General features: G+C 44.8%; 1 pseudogene; it reads right to left on the reverse strand.

Annotated features, from left to right (window-relative positions):
- Positions 1-14,156: 14,156 nt before the first annotated feature.
- LOC116893519 lies at positions 14,157-19,335 on the reverse strand (annotated as a pseudogene).
- Positions 19,336-20,980: the final 1,645 nt, after the last annotated feature.

Consider the following 20,980-nt stretch of genomic DNA (forward strand, 5'->3'; position numbering starts at 1 on the left):
AGCTTCCCAGAATACTGGTGCCTTATTTCAATCTATAAAGCTCACCCGTACGTATTGAGGGAGGGAGACTCATTACGAGCCAAGCAAAGTCTTTCTCCTGGTCCCATGTGCCGCCCATTTGCCTTTCTTTGAGTGTTAGATCTCTTTGCTGGTGCACCTTCCCAAGCCTGCTCCAGAAGCCTGGGCATTGAGCCAGGCCGCCAAATGCAAGTATTTCCTCCGCAGTGCCAGCTCCTGCTCCCCTCAGTGGGGGCATAGACGGGCAAAGAGCTTGGATGCACTTGCTGCATGCTCTTGCTTTCTACAGGATGTCACTTCAGCTAGGGCAGCAGAGCTTCTCTATTTATTTTGTTTCCTTTTAACTAAGTGAAAGGAAAGACAGACAGAAAGACTCCCTGGAAGTTTCATGCTATATAGGGACAGGGGTGGTAACAGGAGAAAAAGAGCCGCTAACTCTTGCCCTGGGTGGCCAGGTGCAATGCTTTGCTTGCAAGGTTAACATTTTTGTTTTAACTGTAGAAATTAAATTTTTCATTATTGCCATTCAGAAACTCTTTGTCTCCAAACTCTACTGGATGAGATTTTTTTTTCCTTATTAAGATTTTTAAGAACTTGCATTTTCTCTGATACAGCTTTGCTGGCTCAACGAAACAGAAAGTTGGTCCCTATCCCATTGTCCGTTTGTCGGCGGCCCTCCTCTCTCCCTCTAGACTGCAGGCTTTTACACCAAGACCTCTGGGTTCTGTTGCTTTCAAATTAGGCTTCAACCAGAGTTGCCTTGCCTCTCTAGCACTGTATCTCCTCCACAGAGAGGACCATGCCTGGTTTCTTGAGTGTGCAACCTAGCTAGTTAGCTAGCTGTAAGATATCCTACACTTAGATGAGATCTGTGTGTCTCTAGGACACCTACTTCAACTCAGTTTCCTGAACTGTAAAATGAGATAAAAGTGGTACCTACCTCAGGCTGTTGTGTGGTTTACAAAAGGTAATTGTGGTGATTTAATGAGAATGGTCCTATAGGCTCATATGTTTGAATATGTGGTTTCCAGTTGGTGGAACTGTTTGGGAAGGATTAGGAGGTGTGGCCTTGTTGGAGGAGGTATGGCCTTGTTGGAGTAGGTGGACTTTGAGATTTCAAAGACTCATGTTATGCTCCCAGTATCTATCTCTCTCTCTCTCTCTCTCTCTCTCTCTCTCTCTCTCTCTCATTCTTTCTTCTTCCCTTCCTCCCTCTTTTCCTCCCTCCCTCCATTCTTCTCTCCATCCCTCCCTCCAACTTGTGGATCAAGGTGTAAGCACTCAGTAGGTTCCTGCCACCATGCCTTTATTCTGCTGACATGGACTTTAATTCTCTGAAACCGTAAATCCCAAATTAAATGCTTTCTTTGTTAAGTTGCCTATACCGTGGTGCTTTATCACAGCAATAGAAAAGTAATCGAGAGTAATCCACATAAGAGTTGGCATGTCTGTATATATCAATGGTATATATTAGTTATAATTCTTATTTCCTTTCTGGTCAGAATCAGTCTGTGCATTCGTTGTAGTAGCTCAGACTCCAACTAAGGGCAGCTCAACGAATGTGAAAAGAGAGGCGTCTATTCAGTTCTTTCTCCCACCTCTGCCATGAGTTTGCTGAGGTTAAAGTGAGTCTCACTGTGGTCTGGATGAGATGTCCCCCAGACACAGGCATTTGAATGCTTGGTAGTCAGTGCTTGATCTGTGTGGGTAGGTTTAGAAAGTTTGTCCTTGTTAGAGGAAGTACATCCTCCATCTGTAGGTGGGTTTTGAGGTTTCAAAGCTCTGTCTAAATTTGTTGACTCTCTTTCGTGCCTGTAGTTCAAGATGTGAACCCTTGGTCCTCAAACTCTCCACTTCTAGTTCTAGCTGCCACATCTGCCACCTGCCACCCAATTGTCCCCACCACTGTGGCTCCTAAACCTCTGGAACCATAAGCCCAAGAAATACTCCCTTCTCTAAGTTGCCTTGGTTGTGGTGTTTTATTTAAAAAGAACAGTCACTAAGAGACTCCATGACTGAGAAAATGAACAGGGACTGTTCGTCATGAAGCTGTGACCTGGCACCCTGGTGCGGTTACAGGAGTCGGAGATAAAAGCCTGTGGCTCTCTTTGAACCTCAGTCTGCAAGTGAGGAGGGGATGATCAACCACAAGTGTTCCTAGTGCTTTCATAGAGTACCGGGGTTAAAAAAAAAAAAGCAGGTAGTGTTATGAGGACAGGTGAGCAGGAGACTTCTTCTGTAAGGTTTCCCCCAGGGTCTCAGGCAAGCCGATGGTGGTGGAAATACTTACAACTGTTTGCTTCATCTTGATGGAGTGGGGTTGGTTGTTTCTCACCTTGGCTGCACTGAGTCTTTCTCTCTCCCGTCCCCACCCTGCTCATCCTGATATCCGAGAAACTCAGGGTCATGAATAGTAAATGGGCCAAGTGTCTAGAGTGTAAACAGGATTTGTCAGGACCTGAGCAGGCCTGGAAGAGACCCTAGAAAGAGTGGGAGGGACATGCCAACTATGAGGCTGCATACGTGGTGGGCAGAGAGCTGGCTCACAATGAAAACTGGGCAGAGACTGTTTTTCCTGGGTCTGGTCCACACTAAATGCTTCATTGGGTTTGGAATTCCATTAGGGAAGCGACACTAAGACTGACTTCCAGGATCTCTGTTGTTTCCTGGGATCCGGCTTCAATTGGGCCATCGGGGATAGACTAGGAAGAGCCCTCAGATCTGTATCCAGTGTGGGGCAGAGGACATTTTGCCAGTTCACCTGTCATGGCTTGAACCACAGGACAGAGAGTGACATTTAAAGCGTAAAGACTCACCTATTCTCTTCTCTTTTGTGGAAAGTCAATGCTGATGCCAACACTTAACTGTACATGGTGGGAGCCATGGGTTAGCTGCCCCACAGTGTGAATTACATTCCTTGTCCCAGAGAGCTCTGTTCCTCAGGCCCATGATCAGAACTGTCACCCACTGCTGAGTGTTGAACCCGGAGCAGACGGCCAGGCCCTGCACTCCACAGTCTTCGGCTCGAAGCTCATCTCTGCCTTTCAGTGCCTATGTGAGCTTGTTTTCCTTCATCTTGACGCCTCTGTACTTAAATGCCTGGGGAGACTCTGTGGACACTAGGGAAATAGTGGAATAAAAGATATTCCATGGCAGGAGGTGGGGAAGGAGGATCTTGACCCACAATATCCATTTCTGTCATAGTCTGGTCAGGTTGCTATAACAGAATACTGTGGGTTATCTGGCTAATGAATAACACTCATCTCTTACATAGTTCAGGAGACTGGGACACTAAAGCCAAGGTTCCAACAGGTATAGCATCTAGTAAGCCTTGCTTCCTGATTCATATGCAGCTATTGTTAAAGAAAAGTCAGGTCTGTTTTTCCTCCCAGTCTCTGCCCCTGGGAAAGATGACTCTGAGACTAAGTAGTTATTATTAAATGCCTAGGCCATAAGCTTTGGCTCTTCCCTGACCAGCTCATAACTTATATAACCCATTCAAACCATTCCGTCTACCATGTGGTTAGTTACCTCTCCTTCTGTCCTAGCCTGCTTCTTCCTCAGCCGTCTCCCTCAGCACCTTGCTCCAACCTCTCCCTTGGTATCTCTCAAATCTCTTCTTTATTCTAGCTTGAGTTCAGCTACCTCTGGTTTGCATCTCCTTTGGGCTCTCTTGAATCTCTCTCTTCTATGCTACTTCCCAGAATCCTCTCTCTTCCTGCCAGTGTCCCACCCATTTCCTGCCTCAGCTCATTGGCCATCAGCTTTTTTTATTGACAGGGGATGCTTATAAGAGATTCTCTCTACAAGCTGTCTTCTCACCGAATCTGTCATTGGCTTACAGAAGTGAGTGGTTTTTCTCCCAGGCCTGTTTCTTAAAAGGCACTCATCTTCTTCATGAATAACTTAATCTGAACAGCGAAGGACCCACCTCTAAACACCACCACATCAGAAAAGAAACTCCTACAATCTTCTTTTAGGGGAAAGCAAACATCCAGTCTACAGCCTGGTGATGGTCCCTCTGGATCTGCTTTGAAAATCAACGCTACCACCTTTGACTGGAGCAGTATTGTGCTCTTTTTGGGGGATTGGGGGTGCTTGACACAGTGTTTCTCTGTGTAGCCCTGGCTGTCCTGGAACTTGCTTGGTAGACCAGGCTGGCCTTGAACTCACAGAGACCCATCTGCTTCCACCTCCCAAGTTCTGGGATTAAGAGCGTTCGCTGAAGAACCACAGTGTTGTGTCCTAACAGACCCTAGCAGTTATCAATAGTGTCATAACTGGTGGGCCGCCCACCTATCAATATCACATTACAGTCCTGTCACATATGTCCCACGGAGCCACTCCACGGTGCTTCCAGCACATGCTGCCCGCGTCTGCTCAAGTCTGGCATCTCTCTCTCTCTGGCCTTTTTAAATTTGCATTCTGTCTCAGCTCTTCGGCTTTCATAGCGCCTTGCCTAACCTGCCTATTGTGACTACTCTCTAGTTCCTTAGAAATTTTTTTTAGATACTTAAGCAAATTTTCCCTTTCTTTTCTTTTCTTTTTTTTTTATAAAGCAAATGTTGTTACTTTTTATTTATTTTGTTCATGCTCATGTGCACATTGGCCTGTGCATATACTGTGGCTTCAGTGTGGAAGTCAGAAAACTTACAGGAATCCTAGGGAGTCCAGCTCAGGCTTAGGACTTGTCAATAAGTGCTTTCACCTGTTGGGCCTTCTTGCTGGCCCCAATTTTCACATTTCTTAACAGAAAAATTGATGATAGGAGGAAAAGTCAAAATATTAAAAAAATCTTTTAAGCGAAGATTTGAGTGTTATATTAGTGTTTTTTGGTTTTTTTTGGTTTTTTTTTTTTTTGGAGCTGAAGACTGAACCCAGGACCTTGCGATTGCTAGGCAAGCGCTCTACCACTGAGCTAAATCCCCAACCCCATTTATATTAGTTTCAAAGAGGCAGCGAGTCTGTTGTACGTTGTTAAGCTTAATCTTAAATGTATTAATAACTCCAAAAGCATAAGATTCTTAGAAACAGTTACTAACCAGCTGCTATCTGCCCATACCACTGCTTGGAAAATAAAGATGGGTTTCAGTTGATAGCTGTGTGTGTTCATCCACTGGGGAGATACATACAGGAGCCTTGGCCCACACCTTGGCTTAGATATTGGTGAGTCTGACTCATTAGGTACATTTTATTTTCTTTTATTTTATGCACCATTATGCACGGTCTTTGAGAGACAACGGCAGGTAAAGAGCTATGGCAGATAAGGCGACCTCACCAAGCGTGCCTTTTGTGCATTCTTAGTGCTTAAACTATGATAAGGTAAAGAAGACACCCGTTGTTGGAGACAACTCTGACGGTATGGTGTGCTTGCCAGACCAGTGTTTTCCTGTTCTCTCTACTAATACAATTGGTCTGTTATGCAGACAAGAACTATGGGGGGATGGGGGGAGGGTTGAGGGTTTCAGGGGTGCAGTGGGGGCAGGGGAGCCACCTGCACTTCCTAGAACTTTTGGTTAGAAAAGTAAAGAGGATGAAAGCCACAAGAGCAGAACCGTCTTGGGGGAATCGGTCAAACCGCACGGTTCTCACTCAGACCCCGTACAGCTGTGCCCAGCACTAAGTAGCAGCCTGAGGCCCAGCCCAGACTTTGACCACCACGGCCAACCCAAGCGGTATCTTGTATTGACAAACGTGATTGTTCAAGAGGAGATAAAGGACCCATCTGTTCCCTTGTATAAAGCCAGCCTGGTGCACCTTTAATGGACGGAGGTGACCAACCTGAAGGGAGCTGTGCACTTCTGTGCAGTTAGCTCCTTGGAACTCAGATGCTCAAGACCCCATGTGGGGGATGCAAGCTTTGCTCCTGGTAGACCCAGGTGTGCTTTTGGGAGCCAGAGTAAAATGAAACTTATTCAGAAATATTAGGGATCCTGAGATAGCAGCATGGCACATTGACTCACAGGCGAGTGACACAGGCCTTACATCCGAGGTGAGAGCTGACCCAGGCTGCACAAGAACTCTCTGTCACCTATGACTGATGGAATCAGGATATGATAAGAAAGGGTAATTTTTTTTTTAAGGTGAAGGAATGGCTTGGAGGAGACTCAACTTTGAAACAAACAACTAGGTTGTAGTTCCTGATGTCAGGGAAACCAGGCTTCCTGGGCAGAGGCTGCTGTGTAACACTCTGGCTAGAAAGACAGGTAGAGGGCAGATCCTATGCTTTGGAAGGCAAATCTGACAGGGATACAGAGGAAAAGGTGGCTGCCCATTCTATTAAGGAGACTGTTTAAAAGGCTCTCTTGTGCTTGGTGACGTTTGCTCACATAAGGGTTATGATAGCTGGGTTCTGGAATGAGGAATACAGTCCATTGGTTTGTCCTGAACTGATGTACTAGGTCCGACAAACTAAACGGAAATTCATACTGCAGTCCTGCACGTCCGAGCCAAAACTGCTCTATCTGACCTTCCAAGAAGGCAGCCGGCAGGGGAGGGACAAAGGCCAAACTCAACAGGGGGTACCCAGTCAACCTGATAAGGGAGTCTCTACCTAGTTAAACAAATTCTCACCCAGGAAGTCACCTTAAAACGACCAATCGGCCTTCTGTTCTGTTTCCCCTTCCCTCGGCCCTTTTCTGTGTTTAAAGTCACCCCAACCTCAGCTTGTCAGAATATTCACTTTATATTTATAAATCCTAGGGTTGCAAATAAACCCCAGTAAAGACGTTCAGGTTACATTGGTTGTGATTTTCTCTTCTGGCAGCATCTGCTGAGCAGGAAGGGACTTGAAAGACCTGGCTGGGGATTCCTGAGACTACCTGAGCGCCACAGGAGAGGCTGTGTCCCCTTTCCATGTGCCCTGACTTCCGTGTAGAGAGCCCTTCCTCCAGCCTCTGCTTACTTTGCATTGAGCCCCGGATCTTTCTGGCTTTCAAAGCCAGGATTAGTTTGTGTGGTGAGAGAACATAGAGCCTTTCAGAGTTTGCGGGGGTTGGGGGAAGCGGGGGTGGGGACACACTGCAGGGCTACAGACTAGAAGCAGCTACGCTAGGCTAGCCCGCTAGCGGCAGGTAACACAGGAAATCTCAGCTGTCTAAGGGTCAGACCTTAGAAGCGAAGGGCAATCACTGGAAGGTTTTACACCAAGAGCTTTTAGAATTTCGCCATGCTCTTCCACCCCGGATTCTTTGTTTTTTCCCTCGCACGCACTCAGAGTATGGTCGGGATCCCTAACAACAGCTGGGTTGATATTGAAGTCCCAATGGGTTGTTTTTGTGCTTGGTGAGAATTCATTTTCAGTTTCTTAAACGGGGTTAGTCCGTCATCAGTCGTCACTAAATGCGTAGGCTGCCTTTTCCCCTCTGATCTGCAACGTGTACAGAACTACCTGTGTGGGTGTGCTGTTGGCTTCTTTAGTGTATTTTTACATGGTGTATTTTTAATATGTGTCAATGTCCTGTTGTTGTAGTTACTGTTATTCTCATTTCTCGTTGTCTATTGTAATGAGTACATTTCAGTGGTTTAACAAATTATATATTTTTTAAAAACACTGGGGAAGGCTGTGTTTAATTCAGTCACTCAGAATCCTGACTGTCCCCATTACTGACTTCAATATTCTAAAGGTCTTTAGTGATCACTAGCATCTGTTGACATAGAAGGAAGATGTTTCCTTTGGTCGCATCCAAGCATTTGGTTTCGTTCAAACATAAGCAATGCAGTTAGAAATGCAGTCTAGGGGCTGGGGATTTAGCTCAGCGGTAGAGCGCTTACCTAGGAAGCGCAAGGCCCTGGGTTCCGTCCCCAGCTCCGAAAAAAAGAACAAAAAAAAAAAAGAAATGCAGTCTAATCGGATGCCCAGAGAAAAAGGGAAAGGAGCCTTAAATACATAATTATCCTGATCTCACAAAAGGACCTAAATACTGACCACACGACTCATCTTACAATTTCCCCCAATCTTACACCTCTTTTTCTATTTTCACTCTCATTTCACACTCATTAGAGCGTTCATTAGATTTTGTGGGAGGAAACCTTTAAAATAGCCCCCAGTGATTCCTATTGACAATGTTCATTACCCTAAATGTGTCCTGAACACGGTATCTGTAACTCCACAGGCCTCCTACAGAACACAAGATGACCAAAATTCAGGCCCTACAAAAGCAAACTTTTAATCTCAGCACTCAGAAGACAGAGGTGAGCAGAACTCTGTGAGTTCGAGACCAGCCTGAGCTACATCACAGAGCAAACCTGTTTCAAAAAATATAATTATATACCTATTTTCATATATATATAATATAATATTATATATATATACATACACACATATATTATATATTTTCATGTGCATATATCTAGGACTCAAAGATGGACTTAAAAGTCCATGGGGTTGGGTGGAGAGCTTGAAGCTTTAACCAAAATATATCTTCTTAATCTTTGCCTCTCCCAACTCCCAAAATATATCTTCTTAATCTTTGCCTCTCCCCTCCTCCCCTCCCCTCCCCTCTCCCCTCCCCTCTCCTCTCCTCTTCCCCCAGCCTTGTTATCTTTATGTTTCAGCCTCCTGAGTGCTGGAATCACATCTGTGTAACATGTGGCATGAGTTCTCATTTTGAACAATACTTTTCAAAAGGTACACTTTCCATCTTACCTCAGAAAGATTAGATTAAGAGTTATATATAGGGCTGGAGAAATGGCTCAGTGGTTAAGAGAACTGGCTGCTCTTCCAGAGGTCCTGAGTTCAATTCCCAGCAACCACATGGTGGCTCACAACCATCTGCAAAGGGATCAGATGCCCTCTTCTGGTGTGTCTGAAGACAGCGATAGTGTACTCAAATACATAAAAAAGTTATGTATATGTACCTTAAAAAGATCTCATTGTTTTAGGGCTTTAGCTTCTACACTTAGGTGTGTAATTCATTCTGAGCTAATAACATATATATGGTTTGTGGTAAGGAATGGGGTTCAACAGTTTGCTGTATGGATGACTGTGTGGGACAATGTTTCCTGAAGAGGACTGCCTTTCATCCCAGTGAACTACATGCACAACTTTTCTGAGAACTGAGTACAGAATTAGGTTTGCCGCTGATCTGTTGATCCATAAGCACAATATTGTTGAACATTCTGGATAATGTAAAGATACCTACCTGACAAAGTCAAGGACTGAAGCCTGGGGATTTCTTTAAGAAAAAATGTTGAGTTGAAATTTCAATTTCCTTAGTGGATATAGGCTTATTCATGTTTTCTTTGAGTTAGTTTTGGCAGTATGTATCTTTTAAATAGTTTTATTATTTTATCTAAGTTGTTAAATCAATTAGCATAAACTTAATAGCATTCCCTCACCACTCTGGATTTGTTTGTTTTGAGATGGAGTTTCTCTATGTAGCCTTGGCTGTCCTGGAACTGGCCATGTAGACCAGGCTGGCCCTGAACACCCAGCGATCTGCCTGCTTCTCTCTCTTGAGTGTGGAATTAAAGGCACGCATCACCATACCTGGCCTGCCTTCCAAATTGTAGCCTTGTTTCAATTCTCCATCTCTTTATATGTCTATGTTGCAATAAGGGTAAATTTCTTGAAGAACCAAGAATTTGCTCAGTTTTATCTAATCTCTTGCTAGCTTACCAATGGAATTCCAACAGAACTTTCTTTTTGTATTTCTAAAGAAGCTATAGGTATTTTTGTTACCACACGATGCTATTTTTTAAAAAATGATTTATTGTTTTATTTATTATTTTATTTATTTTTTCAAGCCAAGGTCTTGCTATCAAAAAGATTTACATTAAGACTCGCGCGTGCGCGCTCACACACACTCACACACACACACACACACACACACACACACACACACACACACACACACACACAGAGTCCCTGGAGGTCAGAAGAGGACATCTTGATTCCTCTGGAATTTCAGGTAGTTGTGAGCTGCCCAATGTGGTCAAATTTGGTTCCTCCGAGTCAGTGGCAAGCCCTCTTAACTTCCGAGCCATCTCTCCAGTCCCATTGGTCCCATTTTTTTTTTTTTTTTTTTTGGTTCTTTTTTTTTTCGGAGCTGGGGACCGAACCTAGGGCCTTGCACTTCCTAGGCAAGTGCTCTATCACTGAGCTAAATCCCCAACCCGCCATTGGTCCTATTTTTAAAGATGGCTTTTGTCCCTCTGAATGAGCACATTTGGAACTTCCAAATTTTAGGGCACCCTGGGTTAGGTATGCTCTTTTGTTTTTCTGGGTGAGTTGGAATTCCCCTTTCATTGATAGGATAGCTTATTTGGGGTCCCCGGTTTGTTTAGAGATTTTAGTTCCAGGTCCTTGCTTCTGGTGAATCCTTGAACACCTCTTCTGCCTTTGGATGTTAAAACCCAGCGTTCAGTAGCACCTGCCTTCACCCCAGCACTCAGGAGGCAGAGGCAGGTGAACCTCTGGGAGTCTGAGGTCTACAATGCAAGTTCCAGGGCTAGCCAGAGCTCCACGGTAAGACCCTGTCTCAAAAGACAAACTAACAACAACAAAAGATCCAGTGCCCACCCTTTGCCAGCACTGGAGTGAAAAGTAAAATTTTAGATTGTTTAGATTGATTTCATGTATAGACATGAAATTGAATTAAAAATATAACTACACCAATTCTCAGATCATCCAAATATTCCGTTGCAATGATACTCTTGAATTTCAGCTTTAGAAACAACATAAATGTCCGGCAGTTGATTTGAACCATGCACTTTTGACTACATCAAAACAAAGCCCTGGCTTACATGGTATGAGGTGCGCCCTCCCACTTGGCTCTAAGGTTGCACAGGGTAGCACCCCCATCTATACTTGATGAGTAGCATACCCACGGGGGCTTGATTTGTTTTATATTTTTGAAAACAAGATTCATTTCAGAGTTGTATGCTTTATGGGCATTTAGAGAGCAGTGTTAAAATCTTTCCTTCATTTCTTTCCATAGAAAATTGCAAAGCCAACATTATGCTTGCAGAAATGCTTCACGCATGCGTTTTCTGCTACAGTTACCAAAATCTCCACAGAGGCTGAGTCACTGTTACAGTTACCTGATGACAGTGAGGGGCTCTGGACCCTGTGGCCTGAGAAGAAGGGGAGGGCAGAAAGGAAGGGTGATAGCTTCACCATAGGAGCAGAGAAGAAAGCCAAAGGAAAGACATGCCCAGGTCTCTCCCCCCCCTTTAATGTCTCTTCATTTAAAAACAGTTTCCTGTTTAAGAGCAGCTCAGTTTCAGTCAGATGTTCTTTCAATGGTTTATCTGTCTTGCCAAGAATCAGATGAAAAAATAAACATGACTGTATTCATTGTCGGGAGATTAAGTTCCAATAAACTGCAACTTAAAACGCGCATGGGACACGCGTCTGTTAGTGTGGCTGGACTTACCAATCTTATCTCAATACCAGGCGTGCAGTCAGGAGCAACCGGTGTGTGCGTGCGTGTGTGTGTGTGTGTGTGTGTGTGTGTGTGTGTGTGTGTGTGTCTGTGTGTGTGTGTGTTTGTGTGTGTGTGTGTGTGTCTGTGTGTGTGTGTGTGTGTGTGTGTGTGTGTCTGTGTGTGTGTGTGTGTGTGTGTGTGTGTGTGTGTGTGTGTGTGTGTGTGTGTGTGTGTGTGTGTCTGTGTGTGTGTTTGTGTGTGTGTGTGTGTGTGTGTGTGTGTGTGTGTGTGTGTGTGTGTGTGTGTGTGTGTGTGTGTGTGTGTGTGTGTGTGTGTGTGTGTGTGTGTGTGTGTGTGTGTGTGTGTGTGTGTCTGTGTGTGTGTGTCTGTGTGTGTGTCTGTGTGTGTGTGTGTGTGTGTGTGTGTGTGTCTGTGTGTGTGTCTGTGTGTGTGTGTGTGTCTGTGTGTGTGTGTCTGTGTGTGTGTGTGTGTGTCTGTGTGTGTGTGTCTGTGTGTGTGTGTGTGTGTGTGTGTGTGTGTGTGTGTGTGTGCAGGGTCCTTTTCTTCACATCAGGGAATGGTCAGAACCTAACATAGATCAGGACAAAGGAAGGCCACTCAGTGTAGCTCTGCTGAAGGGATGGAGAGATGAACCCCATGACGAGAAAGGGTAAGAAGCCTGTGGAGGTTCTGAGATGTCTCACGGGGCAGATCATGGGCATGGGTAAGAAGCCTGTGGAGGTTCTGAGATGTCTCACGGGGCAGATCATGGGCATGGGTAAGAAGCCTGTGGAGGTTCTGGGATGTCTCACGGGGCAGATCATGGGCATGGGTAAGAAGCCTGTGGAGGTTCTGAGATGTCTCACGGGGCAGATCATGGGCATGGGTAAGAAGCCTGTGGAGGTTCTGAGATGTCTCACGGGGCAGATCATGGGCATGGGTAAGAAGCCTGTGGAGGTTCTGAGATGTCTCACGGGGCAGATCATGGGCATGTGAACAGACACTTGATTCGGGAAAGCAGGATGACCATTCGCTTTATTTTGCCTCCTCGGAGAGGAAAGTTGACCTATTCTTAGTTTCATAGTTCTGTAGTTTCTAGCTCTCTATTGGAGCTTGGTGTTCTTTCTCCCTTGTGGACACTATGCACCCCAAAGGAAGGCGGGTAGGTGGTACCTCAATACAGTCTGTTTCTCAGAGTTAACAAAGGAAGCCCCCAAGGTAAGGGAGGGCATGGGGGAGAAAAGAAACAACTAGGAGATTGGGTATAAGTTCAAGTGAGGGGTGCTGGAACCCTGGGGGAGGATGGTGGGGGTGGGGCGGGGTGGGGGCAGGGATGGAGCCATGTCAGTGATGACAGCTTAAGGGATTGTTTGGATGTAGGGAGTGAGGCAGAGCGAGGAGACAGGATGAAGGCCTGCTTCCTGGCTTGGGTAACTGGGTAACACGCACTGCAGTTACCCAACATGGAAAAGGCCGGAAATGGAAAAGTACTGGGCAGGAGATGCCTTTGGATGGAGTCACAACACCTCACTCACTTGACTCACAGTCTAAATCTCACAAACTTCCTGTGGGGCCTACAAATCCCTTTGCCAGGAAACAAACAAAAAAAATGGGTTTTCCTGCTGTTATTTATAAGTGTAACTGCCAAGCATTTGCTTTTTTAAAGGCCCAGCTCTTGGCTCCTTCCCGCTCTAGGGTACCTGCCTATGAGCCATTGGTGGGGTGCAGAAGCACTCACTGGAGCCAGCACCTCTATGCCTATACTCTTCGCAAGCCTGGGGTTCCACATACCTTGGAAGAATGGGGAGATAGCTACTGAGGATCGAACCCTAGCACCTTGCAGATGCTAATCACAGTCTCTCTTTCTCTCTCTCTCTCTCTCTCTCTCTCTCTCTCTCTCTCTCTCTCTCTCTCTCACTGTGTGTGTATGTGTATGTGTTTGTGTGTGCACATACATGTTCATATATGTGTATGTGTATGGAAGTATGTGCAGGTATATGTTGGAGGTCAACGTTGGTCTTCCCCAGTCACTGACTATCATTTTTGACTCAGGGTCCATCATTCTGAACCTGGAGGTCACCAATAATTCACCTAGTCCAGTTTGTGCTGCCCATGGACTCGTGGACTTGGGGCCATGCAGTGGGAGTGTGGTCAACCTCCAGGTGCCATAACCTTGAGGAAAAATAATGCTCTCTTTCCCAGAACTTATCCGCTCTTAATAGCTCTTTGGCCATGGGTGGGGGGCTCATGAGCCCTTCCCCCTTTCCATATTTTTTAAAGAGTAGGTGCTGTGGCTCAAACTCTGGTCCTCACAGATACTTAATCTACTAAGCTGTTTCCAAAGCCCTGCCCAACAGTCAGTTTTATGTGTCAACTTGGCTTGCAGGCTATACTACATTAATATGTGGTCAGATGGTAGTCTAGACCAGCGGTTCTCAACCTTCCCGATGCTGTGACCCTTTAATACAGTTCCCCATATTGTGGTGACCCCTAACCACAACATTATTTTTGTTACGCTTCGTAATACTGTAATGTTGCTAGTGTTATGGATTGTAATATAAATATCTATATTTCTGATGGTCTTAGGTGACCCCTGGGAAAGGGTTGTTTGATCCCCACCCCCACCAAACACACCAGGGGTCATGACCTGAAGGTTGAGAACCACTAGTCTGCATGTTGCTGTGAAACTCTCTCTCTTCGTGTTGTCAACATTTACATTTGTAGACGTTGAGTACACTCAGATCTCTGTGATGTGGAATGACCTTCTAATCAGTTGACAACCTTGATAGAAACAGACTGAATGTCCCCTAAGGAGAGGGAGCTCTGCCAACAGGGAGCGGGGTGACCTTATCCTCCACTCTTCCCTATTTCTCTAGCTTGTAGTGTGTGTGTGTGTGTGTGTGTGTGTGTGTGTGTATGTGTGTGCGCGCACACACACACATTTGAATATGTGTGTGACATGTGTGTGGTATGTGTATGTGTATTAATGTGTGGTGTTTGTGTGTGTGAGTAAACGTGTGTATGTGTGTGTCTGTGAGAGAGTGTGTGTGTGTATGTGTGGTGTGTGTGCATTTGAGTGTGTATGTGGTATATGTGTGCATGTGGCTTGTGTGTGATGTGTGTGTGTATGAGTGTGGGGTGTGTGTGTGTGTATATGAGTGTGTGGTGTGTGTGTGTATGTGTGGTGTGTGTGCATTTGAGTGTGTATGTGGTAAATGTGTGCATGTGGCTTGTGTGTGATGTGTGTGTGTGTGTATATGAGTGTGTGGTGTGTATGTGTGTGTGTGTGTGTGTGTATGTGTATGTCTTTTGTCCCCACTGGACCTTCAAATGCACAGAAAAGTACACAGACTCTCCTTAATAGTTTCAACAGATTAAGAGATGGCAGTGTGTGATTCTGAGAGCATTTTGGTGAGTATAAGAATCATTTGTCCATGACATAATATTTGACATGGTGTCATACATGAGTTTTAAATTAGCCTACTCAGAGAAGTGCCTTCTGGAAATTAACAAGACCTTCAGAGACAGAGGTGTCAGGACATTTTCCTTCTGTCTAGCCACTCATTACCACACTGCTTCACAGACCAAGGATGAGGGGTTCAAGAGAGTGATTTACAACCCAGCCACAAATAGCCCAGGTTAGTGGAAATCTCCCCACATGTTGGCATCTGGCTTCCTCCTCTAATGCCCAGCGGTGCTGCAAGTTGTTATACTTTTGTGTCTCCTCTGGAGAAAACTGGTAGGAAGTTCAGAGAGGATCAATTATTCCAGCTGTGGAAAACACCAGCCATACTGACCCCCAAATGCTGTCACTGTGACAGCTAGCTTTTCTTAGTCTTCATTTTCAGTAGCTATTTTATGACTTTTAACATCCATATTAGTAAATCATCTTTAGACTCGAGCAACTGAAAGAAACTCGAATTAGCTTGAATAGAAAAGGGGAACTATTGCATAAGAACACAAGAGTTTCATGGAACCCACAGGTAAAGAAATATAACTGGGTCTCAGTAGGGAAGTGGAAAGTGTTTAAGACTTCCTGCTTCATGTTTTGTTTTCCCCTATAGTGTTTATAACAATTAATAAAAACAGGTGACCTCAACTGAGTGCTTAGTGTGTCCCACAAGAACACTTGGAAAAACGTATTTTTCAAATCACCTCCACTATACTTGTGAGGAGTCTGCGACACAGAGAGGTAGAAGTGCCCCCCGTCCCCACTTAGGAAGTGGCAGACATGAATTTGTGGCTCAGCAGATTGGTTCTGGAGTAGGTTCCCCTAAGTTCTGCATATTGGGGCAGATCCAGATTGGAGAGATGTCCCAGAGCCTTCCCTTTGCAGGCTCAGCTGCAGGTGTGTGACTACTTTTAGGGAGGAGGGGCAGGGGGAAGATGAGGATCCCATCAGGATAGCTACATCTGAGGAAACCATGGCCAAGGAAGCTTTGACATCTGCTTCTGTGGAAAATTCCCTATTGGCAAAGCTTATGTCCCTTTTACCATTTGAATCCACCCAATCGGCCTGCATGGCTGGCTGCCTTTGAGGCATTTAAGGACTGAATGCTGGGCTGCTGGAGTTCTCCAATCCCCCACCTCCCTCTAACACCCTACTTGCTTTTACAGTCTCCATACACTGTGCAAGACACCGTTGACATGCACGACTCTTGGGTTAAATACAGCAGAGCAGAGGCTCATGCCTTTACTGACACCATCTTCTCACAGGACTATTCTGTAATGTCTCCTGTCCTCTACAAATAAAAGTCCCATCTGTCTGTCTGTCTGTTTATATGTCTCTGTGTGTTACAGCTACACAGCTACCCACATACTTTAAAATACACAAGGCATCCTAATTACAAAGTTAAGTGGGAATGAAAGCAAAGTAACTCGTGACAACACATTGTACAGACACTTGGGCCCAGCTGCCTCACACATAAGCAAACAGAAGTTTGCACCTGCTTATCACACATGTTTCCATTTACAAGGAGTAAGAAGACCAGAAACTCTTTGTGGAGAAAGTGCAGAAAATGAGAGAGTAGAGTTAACAGGGATAAAGAACAGGCCACAGATATTTGTAGCTGACAAAATAAAAAGGAAGCTATCCAAGCAAAGTCATGGATGTGTCTCCAGAGAGCCAAAGAATCACACACACACACACACACACACACACACACACACACACACACACCACCATACACATACATACACCATACAGTCTCACACAACATACATACCACATATACACACACACACACATCACACACATCACACATACATATACATCATATACACATACCCCACACCCCACACACTCACACACATCACACATACATATACATCATATACACATACCCCACACCCCACACACTCACACACACATACACCACACAACACACTCACACAATACTCATATATACTCATGTCATGTACACACACACTCACATACACATACCACACATACTACACACATACACACTCTCACATACACCATACACACACATATACACTCACATACATACTCATATACACTCATGCCATGCACACACACTTACACACCCATACCACACACACATGCACGCACACACATCACACACGTATACATACACACTCACATATATCACATACATACACACACACACACACACACACTTTTTTAAAGTATTTTTTATGCTCCTGTCTTGAGCCTTACTTCCCTGTCTGCTAACGTAGACCTAGTCCTGGAAGCCTTAAGCTTCCGTATAAGCTTGTCTAGGCCTAGAATGTTTTCGGTATCTGAGACTCGCTGCTGAATACACTCACACTTTCTTTTTTTTTTTTTTTTTTTTTTAAAGATTTATTTATTTATTTTTGTATGTGAGTACACTGTAGCTGTCTTCAGATACACCAGAAGAGGGCATCAGATCTTATTACAGACGGTTGTGAGCCACCATGTGGTTGCTGGGATTTGAACTCAGGACCTCTGGAAGAGCAGTCAGTGCTCTTAACCACTGAGCCATCTCTCCAGCCACGCTTTCTTGTTCTCAGAGATCTCTGGCTGGCGAGTTCAACTCACCTGTTCTGGCACAAACTCCTCTCTAAACTGACTGATTTAGTCTGGCTTCTCTCAGCCTTTGACTGAACTGCTCTGCTTGGCCTCATACTAACTTTGGCAATCTGTTCCAATCTCCTGGCTCCTTCCCATTCTCTGGTTTGTCTTTACCTGGGTCAAGCTCGTTTTCTCTGCAACCCGTCTCTGTAAAACTGTCCTGGTAAAACTGCCTCCTCTTTCTCTCTGCACTGCTCTCTGAAGTAGCTTTCCTGTCCTCTCCTAATGAGAGCTGAGCAGATCCTATTCTGTAAGATCTTTCTCTAGTTCATCATTTTGTCTGCTACTCAGTTTCAAACTTGGGTGCTTCCTTCCACAAACAAACTTTACCTTCGTTGTCTGGGATTAAAAGTGTGTACGAAGGGCTTGTCTGTATTCCAGCCAGCAGGATTATAGGGCTGAGCCACACCACAACTAGAAACAGTTTTTTTTTAAGTAAATAACACAATCTTGGGGCTCACACTGTGATAAAATATTCTGCAACATACTCTCTCACATACATCACACATACACACACATACACATCACACACACACTCACACATACCACACATACTCACATACACATGCACACTACACATACACACTCAAACACACATACACACCACACACACATACATACCACACACACACACATACACCATACACCCCCCACATACATACACACCACACTCACACCACACACATACACATCACATACACACCACACATACATATATATACACCACACACTCATATCACACACACTCATACTACACATATACACTATACGCACATACTGTACACTCACATCATATACATACTACGCACACATACACACCACAAACACATACACACCATTCACATTCACACACACACACACCACACATACACACATATACCATACATACTCACACATACACACCACACATACATACCACATACAGACACACCACACATACCACATACGCACACATATATACGCACACATATATATCACACATATCTGCATACCACACATAGTCACATGCATATGCATTATACACACATTCACATACACTCACATCACACACTCAGTCACACACACACATACCACATACAATACACCATACACCATACATACATTTACTCTCTAACATACACAACAATTATATTCACACACACCACACATACCACACACCCCTCCCTGGACATGGCAGAAGTAAGGAAAATGAGATTCATTAATTTTTGGCTGTCAGATGGTCTTTTATTGAAATATATTCTCTTGTTGCCTCTTAAGGAGCTAGGCATACACATCCCTGCACCCCTGCTGATGTCATCTATGATGTCACAGGGTGGCAGCCATCCACATTGCAGCCCACAAACTGGGCAGTACCTGGAATCCCCTTAATAGTTCCAGAAAATTCTCTGGCTAAAGATCATCGTTGTTGCATCTCATCTGGCAATGTTGACAGTCACATGAAAGGCGATGTTTCCTCTGTGTTTAATATTTTCCTGCTTCTGTCAGGCTCTCGGTGGCTCCCTGAAGGCTTGGGTGAGCAGGGCAGAAGCAGAGGGGACCATCTTATCTGGGTCTGTCTGTTCTGAACTGGCAGTTTCACTGTTACCCTCGGACCTTTCCAATCACCAGTGCCCTTGGCAACGTTATCACCTGGAGACAGACCCACGGGGCGGATCTTGGGGGTGAAGGCAGATGTAGTGTTGACTTTGCCTCTAGTACACCTCAACATGACTTTGTTCTTGCATTGGGGTTGAACTTGGGTGGCGTGGTGGAGGTGGCTGGGGTCTGATAAACCCAGATTTAGGATGACCAAAGAAAGTTGCACCAAAGCCTCCCCTGAGCTGAGAACGGGTAAGATTTATTTTGGTTCATGGCTTTAGAGGGATCAGACATGATCACCTCTGGCCTCGTACAGTTAGCAAGAACTCTATGGTAATCGGAGCATGTGTGTCAGGTAATTGGAGCATGTGTGTCAGGCGACCACTGTACAAATCATGGTGACAGCTATCCAAATTACTGTGGGCGTGGGCTAGGGGTTCTCTTCCCTCAATGATCTCTGCTTAGTAACACACCTACTTCTCCAGCCAGGTCCCGCCTCCCTGTTACTAGGTGATTGTGATACATGAGTCACTCTTCAGGTAATGAATTACATTCAGACTATAACAATGTGGGAGGAGGAAAGAGAAGACAGAGAGAAAGGAACTAGGTAAGGAAACAACTATGTCCCAAGACCTCCTGTGTACTTCAGGAAGCTGGGCCCCAGAGGAACTGGCAGTCTGGCTTTAATCTAGTCTGAAGGCAGGAAGACTTGAGACCCAGGGAGACCGCATGTTTTGGGTTGAATCTAACTAGAGGAGAAAATTGATACAACATTTCAAAGGTAGTCAGGTAGGAGGGATTCTGTCTTAGGAACTGTCTAAGGCCTTCAAATGTTTGGATAAATCCCTTCACATCAGGGAGAGCAGTTTCTTGACTCAGCCTGCTGACTAAAATGTTAATCTCATTTAAAAAACAATACCAGAAACACCCAGGATAATATTTGATTAAATATCTGGACATCTTCTGGCCCAGTCAAGTTGACGGTAAAAGTGACCACCCTGGGCCTGGGAGATGGTGTGGGTAAAGTGCTCGCCACGCAAGTGAGAGGACCTTACTTCAAATCTGCCGAAGCTATGCAAAAAGCTAGGTGTAGCAGGATCTGCGTTCTCAAGGTAAGAAGTGCAGCAGAGACAGGAGGTCCCAGGAAGCTTGAGGCCCAAGGTGCTTGGCAGATACAGTGGTGAACAACGAAGAGACCCTGCATCAAACGAGGGGAGAGGTGAGGCCGGTAACTGAGGACATCGTCCGCTCTCCACTCTGTGGCATGTACCCATGTGGATGCGCATGCGCACATGCACACGCGCGCAAGTGAGTGAATGAGCACACACACTAAAAAGAAAAAGAAAGGATAATAAGACATGTTCGACCTCCTATGAATGGGGCTTCTTAATAACAATACATGGAAAAACCTCAGGGAGTCAGTGGTGTTTGGGAATGGAGATCGCTTATCGGACTCCCAAAAATGCAGATTCCTCCGGCCCTTCTCTTCATTGCAGGGCACAGAATTCAGGCTGCGGAGAAAACTTCAGACTCAGCAGCTGCTTTTGTTACATTTCTCTATTATTCTCATTCCACTGAATTCTGATTGGGCGCTATTATTTCTTTTATTTACTTTGTAGCATGACTCCTATATTTCTAGTTTGTTAACACAGATATTTGACACATTTACTTGAAGCTTTTCCTGTACCCTAACGCACACGTTGAAATTGACAAGATTCCCTGAAATCATTGCCTGCTTTAGCTGCAGATCATCCATTTGACAAGCCATATTTTTGTTAGTGATCAGTTTGAAATGTTTTCTAGTTTATCTCGTGGTTTCCTTTGTGACTCCAGAGATGTTTATAACAGTATGCTACCTCCAAATATTTGATTTTTTCCCTAAACAACTTATTGCTATTGATTTCTAACTTAATGGCTTTTCTTTAAATTTTCTATCTTT

Source organism: Rattus rattus, chromosome 2, assembly GCF_011064425.1.
Source record: "Rattus rattus isolate New Zealand chromosome 2, Rrattus_CSIRO_v1, whole genome shotgun sequence".
In the NCBI taxonomy this organism is placed as follows: Eukaryota; Metazoa; Chordata; class Mammalia; order Rodentia; family Muridae; genus Rattus; species Rattus rattus.